Raw genomic sequence first — 9,976 nt, 5'->3', positions numbered from 1 at the left:
AAGCATATATAGCTAAAATGACACTTAACTGCTCCTTAAATTTAGCTACTGGTTCACAGGAGAGAGCAGAATTCTGTCAGGTTTCCTTTGGTTATCTTTCAAACCAAGCTTTCATCCCCTTGAGACAAAAATAGTATTTGTGGGTTGAAATCTAAAGTAATTATGCTTTTACAGTTTAGGGATCCAAGATTTTGGCGGTAACTCTCAGCCTTGTCAGTAGTAGATAAAACAAAGGTCAAGTGAACAAGTGAAGAGCTGTAGACTTCATTGATGAGTGTCACAGTTTGCATAGAGCTAAAACCCGCTAACAGTATGCACATAGTGACGCTAAGCAATATAAAATGGACAGTTGATGTTGTTGGTAACATATTAGATCTTCATGGTTCAATTGAAACACTCTATTAACTTTGCATGCTGAGCACAGATCCAGCAGTAGGAGGGAACTCCACATCATTGCTTTCTAAAGGTTGCAGTACTCACATTCCAGTTAATTGCTGATTGAAGCAACATACATCAAAGTTGCTGGTGAACGCAGCAGGCCAAGCAGCATCTATAGGAAGAGGCGCAGTCGACGTTTCAGGCCGAGACCCTTCGTCAGGACTAACTGAAGGAAGAGTGAGTAAGGGATTTGAAAGCTGGAGGGGGAGGGGGAGATGCAAAATGATAGGAGAAGACAGGAGGGGGAGGGATAGAGCCGAGAGCTGGACAGGTGATAGGCAAAAGGGGATACGAGAGGATCATGGGACAGGAGGTCCGGGAAGAAAGACGGGGGTGGGGGTGACCCAGAGGATGGGCAAGAGGTATATTCAGAGGGACAGAGGGAGAAAAAGGAGAGTGAGAGAAAGAATGTGTCCCCTCTACCACCACTCTGCTCCGTCTAGCGGAATTAGTCCTTACTCTTAATAATTTCTCCTTTGGCTCCTCCCACTTCCTCCAAACTAAAGGTGTAGCTATGGGCACCCGTATGGGTCCTAGCTATGCCTGCCTTTTTGTTGGGTTTGTGGAACAATCTATGTTCCGTGCCTATTCTGGTATCTGTCCCCCACTTTTTCTTCGCTACATCGACGACTGCATTGGCGCTGCTTCCTGCACGCATGCAGAACTCGTTGACTTTATTAACTTTGCCTCCAACTTTCACTCTGCCCTCAAGTTTACCTGGTCCATTTCCGACATCTCCCTCCCCTTTCTAGATCTTTCTGTCTCTGTCTCTGGAGACAGCTTATCCACTGATGTCTACTATAAGCCTACTGACTCTCACAGCTATCTGGACTATTCCTCTTCTCACCCTGTCTCTTGCAAAAACGCCATCCCCTTCTCGCAATTCCTCCGTCTCCGTCGCATCTGCTCTCAGGATGAGGCTTTTCATTCTAGGACAAGGGAGATGTCTTCCTTTTTTAAAGAAAGGGGCTTCGCTTCCTCCACTATCAACTCTGCTCTTAAACGCACCTCCCCCATTTCACGTACATCTGCTCTCACTCCATCCTCCCGCCACCCCACTAGGAATAGGGTTCCCCTGGTCCTCACCTACCACCCCACCAGCCTTCGGGTCCAACATATTATTCTCCGTAACTTCCGCCACCTCCAACGGGATCCCACCACTAAGCACATCTTTCCCTCTCCCCCCCCTGCATTCCGCAGGGATCGCTCCCTACACAACTCCCTTGTCCATTCGTCCCCCCCATTCCTCCCCACTGATCTCCCTCCTGGCACTTATCCGTGTAAGCGGAACAAGTGCTACACATGCCCTTACACTTCCTCCCTTACCACCATTCAGGGCCCCAAACAGTCCTTCCAGGTGAGGCAACACTTCACCTGTGAATCGACTGGGGTGATATTCTGCTCCGGTGCTCCCGATGTGGCCTTTTAGATATTGGCGAGACCCAATGCAGACTGGGAGACCGCTTTGCTGAACATCTACGCTCTGTCCGCCAGAGAAAGCAGGATCTCCCAGTGGCCACACATTTTAATTCCACATCCCATTCCCATTCTGACATGTCTATCCACGGCCTCCCCTACCGTAAAGATGAAGCCACACTCAGGTTGGAGGAACAACACCTCATATTCCGTCTGGGTAGCCTCCAACCTGATGGCATGAACATCGACTTCTCTAACTTCCGCTAGGCCCCACCTTCCCCTCGTACCCCATCTGTTATTTATTTTTATGCACACATTCTTTCTCTCACTCTCCTTTTTCTCCCTCTGTCCCTCTGAATATACCTCTTGCCCATCCGCTGGGTCCCCCCCACTCCTTGTCTTTCATCCCAGACCTCCTGTCCCATGATCCTCTCGTATCCCCTTTTGCCTATCACCTGTCCAGCTCTTGGCTCTATCCCTCCCCCTCCTGTCTTCTCCTATCATTTTGGTTCTCCCCCTCCCCCTCCAACTTTCAAATCCCTTACTCACTCTTCCTTCAGTTAGTCCTGACGAAGGGTCTCGGCCTGAAACGTCGACTGCGCCTCTTCCTATAGATGCTGCTTGGCCTGCTGCGTTCACCAGCAACTTTGATGTATGTTGCTTGAATTTCCAGCATCTGCAGAATTCCTGTTAATTGCTGATTGAGTTCTACTCAATGTTGCTATGATTCTGAAAGTATTTGGCTCTCTTTGGAGAAGCTAAACTCATACATGGGGTTGGTGGCTCTGAAAAATCATTTACAATGAATTATTGAGCATTATATCATCTACTTGCCCTTGATGTCAAAATAAAATCTAAGCTGAACATTCCAGATTAAATTTTTAAGTGAAGACATACCATCTTTCATATACAGCAAAACTTTTCCCTTCTGCATGCTTAAGCCTGTTTTTCCAATGATATATACCAAGGCTTTTGTATGTCTCTATAGGATTTCCCCATGTTCTCCTATGCTCCCAGGAATAAGGTCCTAACCTACTCAACCTTCGTCCATAACTTGGGTCCTCTCGTTTTGGTAACATCCTTGTAAATTTTCTGTGCACTCTTTCAAGCTTATTGATATTTTTCCTCTATGTATATGACCAGAACTGCATACAATATTCCAAATTCTGCCTCACCAATGTCTTATACAGAGTAATTAGTCTGAGAGACATGGTAAGCACCTCAATACCAAGGCAGTTAGGGTTGATCAGTAATTGTGGGCCTATATAGTGATGTCCACATTGAATAAGTGTGAGGTATGTTGTTCCAAAGTTTTGCGTCATCAGGTCCACAGGACTCAATTTCTGATGTTCAAATCATTGCCTGGGGAAATTTTAGTTTCTCATGGATGTATCACATCCTCCCTCTCTAAGGCCTGCAGCGCTATGTATGTAATGCCTTGGTTCATTTTTTTACTGCTATGCTGTATGTATTTTGGTTAGCAATTCTGTAAGAGCAGTCGGTTTGGGTTATTGCTGAAGGTAAGGAATGTGTGCCATCCAATTAGGATGGTGGAATTAGAGGGAGGTTTCATTGGTGAGGGACACTAAGGCTGGTCTTAGGGTTTTTTTTTTCGTTCCGTGGGAGATGAAGAGAGATGATGCTAGGGAGAACCAGTCGCAGGATACAACTCGGTGGGAGATAGATGCGAGCAACATTCTGAAGACAGTGTGTGCTTTCACAGTGACCGAGTGCCCAGTGCATGAGTGACAGAAAAGTTCAAGATGAGCTCCAAATTCTGCACATTGGACTGTTTAATTAAATTAGCCCTTTTCTTGTTGTTTTTCTTTACTAACCCTTTAGTTAATTTAAGATTCATAAATATAATTCCTTTAATCATGTGCAGTGTACTGTCTGTCAATTCGTGGCACTAATTTGTAACAGGGTAGCAAATTACACAGCATCTACACAAACCGGTGTTTGGGATAGAAGAGCTGTCTCAATCTCGTGGGTTTGGTAGCACCGGAGAGTGTTTTCCATCGACTTACACAGCCAAGGAAACCGGGGGTTTCATGTATATCTAGACCTCCATATTCCTGACTTCAGAACAACTTGTACCAAAACCTTTCAGCACCTGATAAAACAGCAACACCTTTACACTTTTAGAGGGGCAGACTCACCTTAAGCTATGCAACTTGACTTGTTGCTGCCGCTCAATGTAGACTGAAATTTGCAATGTTCAGCAATGCTGTGACTGAAAAGATTAGCTTTATTTGTCACCTGCTGTATACATGGAAACAGAGAGTGAAATGTGCTGCTTGTGCCAAATCAAATCAGCAACAATTGTTCTGGGCAGCCCTTAAGTATCGGCGTACTTCCAATGCCAACATAGCATGCCCACCATATATTAACTCTAGCCATAGTTCCTTGGAATGTGAGAGGATGCTGAAGCCCCTGGACAAAAGATATGTTGTCACAAGTAGATCCTTACAGGCAGCAGCAGGATCTGAACCCTGATCACTGAAAGCTGGCGCTGTAACCCAATGCACTAACTACTATGCTACCGAGCCACCCCCGCTATGAATGGAGCATTAGTGGGAGTCCCCAGGAAACAAATCACAACTATCACACCGTCTTTTGTAGGGTGGTTGTATATGGTTTGCTGCACATCTTGTAGGCCATGCATCTACATACTGTGATGCATGTAGGAATTACACCACTCAGATGAGGCATAGCGAAATTCAGCCTGTTACAGCTGACAAACAAGATTCCAGTGTTAGGGGCTGTCAAATGGTTAGCAGCTCTTTCTTCAAAGTGCAGTCCTTATGAATACAAAGGGGCAGAGAATCAGATAATCAAGGCATTTATTTTGCTTCTATGATTGCAATCATTAAGTTGGATTTGGAGAGATGAAAGATCCATTAATTTTGATCGCCGCATTCCAGAATTCCTTTGGCCGAACAATTATACTTTATACTTTATTGTCGCCAAACAATTGATACTAGAACGTAAATCATCACAGCGATATTTGATTCTGCACTTTGCGCTCCCTGGAGTACAAATCGATAGTCAATATTAAAAAAATTAAATTATAAATCATAAATAGAAAATAGAAAAGGGAAAGTAAGGTAGTGCAAAAAAACCGAGAGGCGGGTCCGGATATTTGGGGGTACGGCCCAGATCCAGGTCAGGATCCGTTCAGCAGTCTTATCACAGTTGGAAAGAAGTTATTCCCAAATCCAGCTGTACAAGTCTTCAAGCTCCTGACCCTTCTTCAGGAGGGAAGAGGGACGAAAAGTGTGTTGGCTGGGTGTGTCGTGTCCTTGATTATCCTGGCAGCACTGTTCCGACAGCTGCGGTGTAAAGTGAGTCCAAGGACGGAAGATTGGTTTGTATGAATTGCTAGGCTGTGTTCACGATCTTCTGCAGCTTCTTCCGGTCTTGGACAGGACAACTTCCATACCAGGTTGTGATGCACCCTAGAAGAATGCTTTCTACGGTGCACCTATAAAAAAATTAGTGAGGGTTTTTCGGGGACAGGCCAAATTTATTTAGCTTTCTCAGGAAGTAAAGGCAGCGGTGGGCCTTCTTGGCAGTGGACTCTGCTTGGTTGGACCAAGTCAGGTCACTTGTGATATTGACCCCGAGGAACTTAAAGCTTTCGACCTGTTCCACTTGTGCACCACCGATGTAAATGGGGTTGTGCGGTCCGTCTCTCCTTCTGAAGTCAACAACCAATTTTCTTCGTCTTGCTGACATTGGGGGATAGGTTATTATCTTCGCACCATGCCACCAGGTTCTTAATTTCCTCTCTGTACTCAAACTCATCATTATCCAAGATACGGCCTACTCTTGTAGTGTCATCAGCAAACTTATATATTAAGTTCGATGGAAACTTGGCTACGCAATCATGTGTGTACAGTGAGTACAGCAAGGGGCTGAGTACACAGCCTTGTGGGGTACCGGTGCTCAGAGTGATTATAGAGGAGAGTCTGTCCCCTATTTTTACAGCCTGTATCCTGTCTGTGAGGAAGTTGAAGATCCAGCTGCAGATCTGAGTGCTAAGGTCCAGGTTCCGGAGCTTAGGAATCAGTTTATTTGGAATGATGGTATTAAAGGCAGAGCTGTAGTCAATGAAAAGGAGCCTTACATATGCGTCTTTATTCTCCAGGTGTTCTAAGGAGGAATGTAGGGCCAGAGAGATGGCATCTGCCATTGACCTGTTGTTCCGGTAGGCGAATTGCAAAGCGTCAAGGTTGACCGGTAGGCTGTGGTTGATGTGTGCCATAACCAATCGCTCGAAGCACTTCATAGCAATTGATGTCAGAAGCCACAGGTCGATAGTCATTCAGGCATGCCACCTTGCTCTTCTTCAGCACTGGGATTATCGTTGCCTTCTTAAAACACGAGGGGATCTTAGACTGAAGCAAGGAGCAGTTGAAGATGTCAGCAAACACTCCAGCTAGCTCGCTTGCACAGACCCAGAGAACTCAACCCGGGACGCCATCTGGGCCCGTCGCCTTGTTGGATTTATCTTCAGGAAGGCCCTTCTAACGTCCTCCACGGTGACGATGAATCTTGATGCCACCAGGTCAGGTTCATCCGGAGGGAGCGGAACTCCCCTCTTCTGTTCGAATCTTGCGTAGAATACGTTAAGTTCATCAGGAAGAGAAGCGCCACAGTTATTGATATTCCCAGCCTTTTTTTTGCACTCAGTGATCTCATTTAGACTCTGCCATAGCCTACCGGCATCCCTCTGGTTAGCCTGGGCTTCCAACTCGGCTCGATATTGCCTCTTGGTGCCCTTAATCGCTTTCTGGAGTTCACACCTGGATTCCGTGTAGTGACTGGTATCTCCAGACCTAAAAGCCACAGCTCTAGCCTTCAAAAGGGACTTGACTTCGTAATTCATCCAAGGTTTCCGATTAGAGATTACAGGTTTCCCCGCCATCCAAAGGTAGAGCATTCCTATGAAACGGTTCGTAAGCTGAAATGTCGTAAAGCAAAGAAGCAATTAACACTTATTTATATGGGAAAATTTTGTGAGCGTTTGCAGACCCAAAAATAACCTACCAAATCATGCCAAATAACACACAAAATCTAAAATAACAGTAACATATAGTAAAAGCAGGAATGATATGATAAATACAGAGCCTATATAAAGTAGAAATACTTTTCCACAATCATTACTGAACTGTTCTCTGTAGCGAAAATCTCACGCCAGCGCTGTTAGGTAAAATCACGGCGCAAGCGCTCTCCGGTAACCTTTAAGCTATGAAGCTGCCAAATCATACTAAATAACACATAAAAATACACAGCCAATATGAAGTAGACATAATGTATGTACAGTGTAGTATCACTTACTGGAATCGAGAAGACAGCGCAGAGCACACTGATGATGGTGTGTTAGAGTGAGTCATCGCAGGTTGGGTGGTGCAGTGGCCCCACCCTCTGGGCCACCAACCGATACATTGCCGCGAAGCATGCAGGGGTACAGCGGTAGCCCGGATGCATCCAGCACATATTTAAGAAAAAAGCTGAAATAAACATGCTAATTAATTAGGTGCTGCCTGACACTAATTGTCGGCCCAGATCAGTGCCGATTGCCGATTGCATTGCCTCTGATCTGGGCCAACAATTACGTGTCGGGCAGCACCTAATTAATTAGCATGTTTATTTCGGCTTTTTTCTGAAAGATGTGCTGTGTGCCTCCCGGCTATCGTTGCATTCTCCGCGAATTGGTATCTGTCCATGGCCTGGGGGTTGGGGTGGTAGGACACTGGGGTGTCATCTCGTTGTCTGTTTCCATCAGAGCAGGCGGCTCATCTTCTCCTACGACTGCCCACCTCAATGTCGAAGGTCAGGGTTTGTTGTCTGCTGTGGCTGATGTGGAAGGCTTGCTTGACTGCTGAGCCCCGCGCATTTTTCTATCGCACTGTTCTTTGTAAGGACTCAAACCATCCTGCAAATATCCCCTAAACCGACGTACCCTTTCAAAATTAAAGTCATACTTTATCATTACTTATTCGGTTTCAATTGTTATCCTTTTTTTCTTCCAATTGCGTCAGTTCTTCATCTGTCTGTTCTTGGTCATGGGATGCCAAAACCTCTTCAACATCATGTTTGCCAACTTCCACAAGCCAAACTCACGTTGTCCTTACTTCGTTCACCACGATCAAAATGCTTGATTAAGTCTAGTTTTCCACTAAGTGTAACACCCTTGCGAGCTCTTTTAGGCTTTTCCGATACCATAGAACTCATCTTGAAAACGGCTGCTCACAGTCACGTGTTAAAGCAATGCTGTTCCGAATCCAGGGAGAGCAGCTGCTCGGGGTGCGCGCTGCCTTCTATCGCGCACTGACTTTTTTGTGCGCTGATTTTTTATCACGCGCTGCTTTTTTTTCGTAACAGTGAAAACACCTTCTGAAAGCGAAAACAGGATATTCATGTAGGTCTTTCGTAAGAGTGAGGTTTCGTAAAGCGAACGTTCGAAAAGCGGGGGGCACCTGTACCCGGATCATCTTGTGAGACACACACTCCTCTATGCATTTCCAGATAATGTCCAATATCATAGATATTGAGAGAAGTCACATAATCTTCAGATAAAGACATTTTTCAAACAAAACATCACCCATTGAATACTCAGTTGGCCATTTGTTAATGACTTCTCCCCAAAACACTACCACAATGCATTCCGTCCCCCCTGCTTTCTTTCCCACTGCTAGAAGTCAGAACATATTCAATGCACATGGGCAGGTTTACTGCAGATTAGTCCCAGCAGTAGTCTTTGAGGTTGTAATGCTTGGCGTGTAGCATAGGTTCCTCCATGCAACTGAAATATTAATACACAATATCGTGTTGAGGTTTATGATAGCAGCAGAGTGGCTGCCCTGTGGTTTTCTTATTAGAGCACTTCCAGAGATTCCGAGAAGTCAGTGGCACCAGAATGGGACCTGGCCTAATAAGGTTGAGAAAACTGATACTCTTATCTTGAAGTCACAAAAAGCTTCAGATATCAATGACCCTGGTGGATAACTATTTTCATCCTTTCCCTGGTACTTTATATTCAAGCACAATCTGACATTGTAAAGGCAGTAAAAAATAAATAAATATGCAGCAATGCCCATAAATGTTCTTTTTATTATTGTTTATAGAGTTGGTTCTGATTTGACAGGGAGTTCTGTGGCTGAAATCTGTCAATCTGCTAGGTTAAGATTGTTCATTGTAATTCATTAATTTCAGCTTTACTTATAGATTGTGCAAGTAAAACAAAGCAGAAAATTAATACCTTTTACAAAAACCATTAAAACCACCTGAATAAGGAAATCTTTATAAGAAGGTTGTCTATTAATCCTATTGAATTTTCTTTTGTGCTATTTGATCTCCTATTGCTGAAAGACAGATTGTAGCTTAAAGTTGGGTTGAGACTCAGAGTTACTTGTAACAGTGGTATTCCTGGATGCCTGCAAGTTTTTTTTCAGGAAGTCCAGTAGAATTTAACTGTTGAGTTCCTTTAAATGGTGTTTTTACTCTCAAGCAGTCTGCTTGACAGTTTGAGTCTTCTCAGGTGGGGCAGTGCTTCAGAAATCTAAAGCTTGTGTAAGCATATGTGTTGGGAATTTTATCCAAATAATTTGAAGGATTCAAGGGTGCCACAAAATAGTTGGGAGTGTGTAGGAGCTGAATCCTGACTACTAGTAACAGTACATGGATGAACTCTGAGGAGAATCCCAATTATAGTTGTTGGCATCAAAATATTGTATGAAACTATAGCCTAGCAATTAAGTTAGGAGACATATGCAGAAGCCTGGACTATTGATCCAGAGATCATATCCCACCAGAAGGAAATTAAATTCTATTAATTAAATGAGTGACAATGAAAAATATAGCATTTTTAAAAGCAAATTTGGTTCACTAATGTCCAAGGCTAACAGTCTTTTTTTTGTCCTTGGCTATTTATGTCCTGGCATCCACAGCAAAGTGATTGAGTCTGAAATGTGTGCTGAAGGACTGACAATAAAGTCTTGCAATGAATGAATTAAATAAGCTGGCAAGAGGTAAAGGTGTTTCTACAAAGCAAGTTACCTCATGGATCTGCCCATTATGGATACAGCTTTCCTATCTTCATCCTTTTAAAGCCCGA

At 44.2% G+C, this 9,976-nt stretch overlaps 1 long non-coding RNA gene across 1 annotated transcript in view; it reads left to right on the top strand.

The window, feature by feature from the left end:
- The first annotated feature begins 475 nt into the window (after positions 1 to 475).
- The window catches only part of LOC134344943 (uncharacterized), an 85,745-nt gene continuing 76,244 nt past the window's right edge, over positions 476 to 9,976 (top strand). Inside the window, exon 1 of the long non-coding RNA XR_010017570.1 lies at positions 476 to 615. This is a non-coding gene — a long non-coding RNA (uncharacterized LOC134344943). The remainder of the gene's footprint in view (positions 616 to 9,976) is intronic.

The sequence above is a fragment of the Mobula hypostoma genome, chromosome 4 (genome assembly GCF_963921235.1).
Source record: "Mobula hypostoma chromosome 4, sMobHyp1.1, whole genome shotgun sequence".
In the NCBI taxonomy this organism is placed as follows: Eukaryota; Metazoa; Chordata; class Chondrichthyes; order Myliobatiformes; family Myliobatidae; genus Mobula; species Mobula hypostoma.
This window is presented reverse-complemented; position numbering and strand designations above follow the sequence as displayed.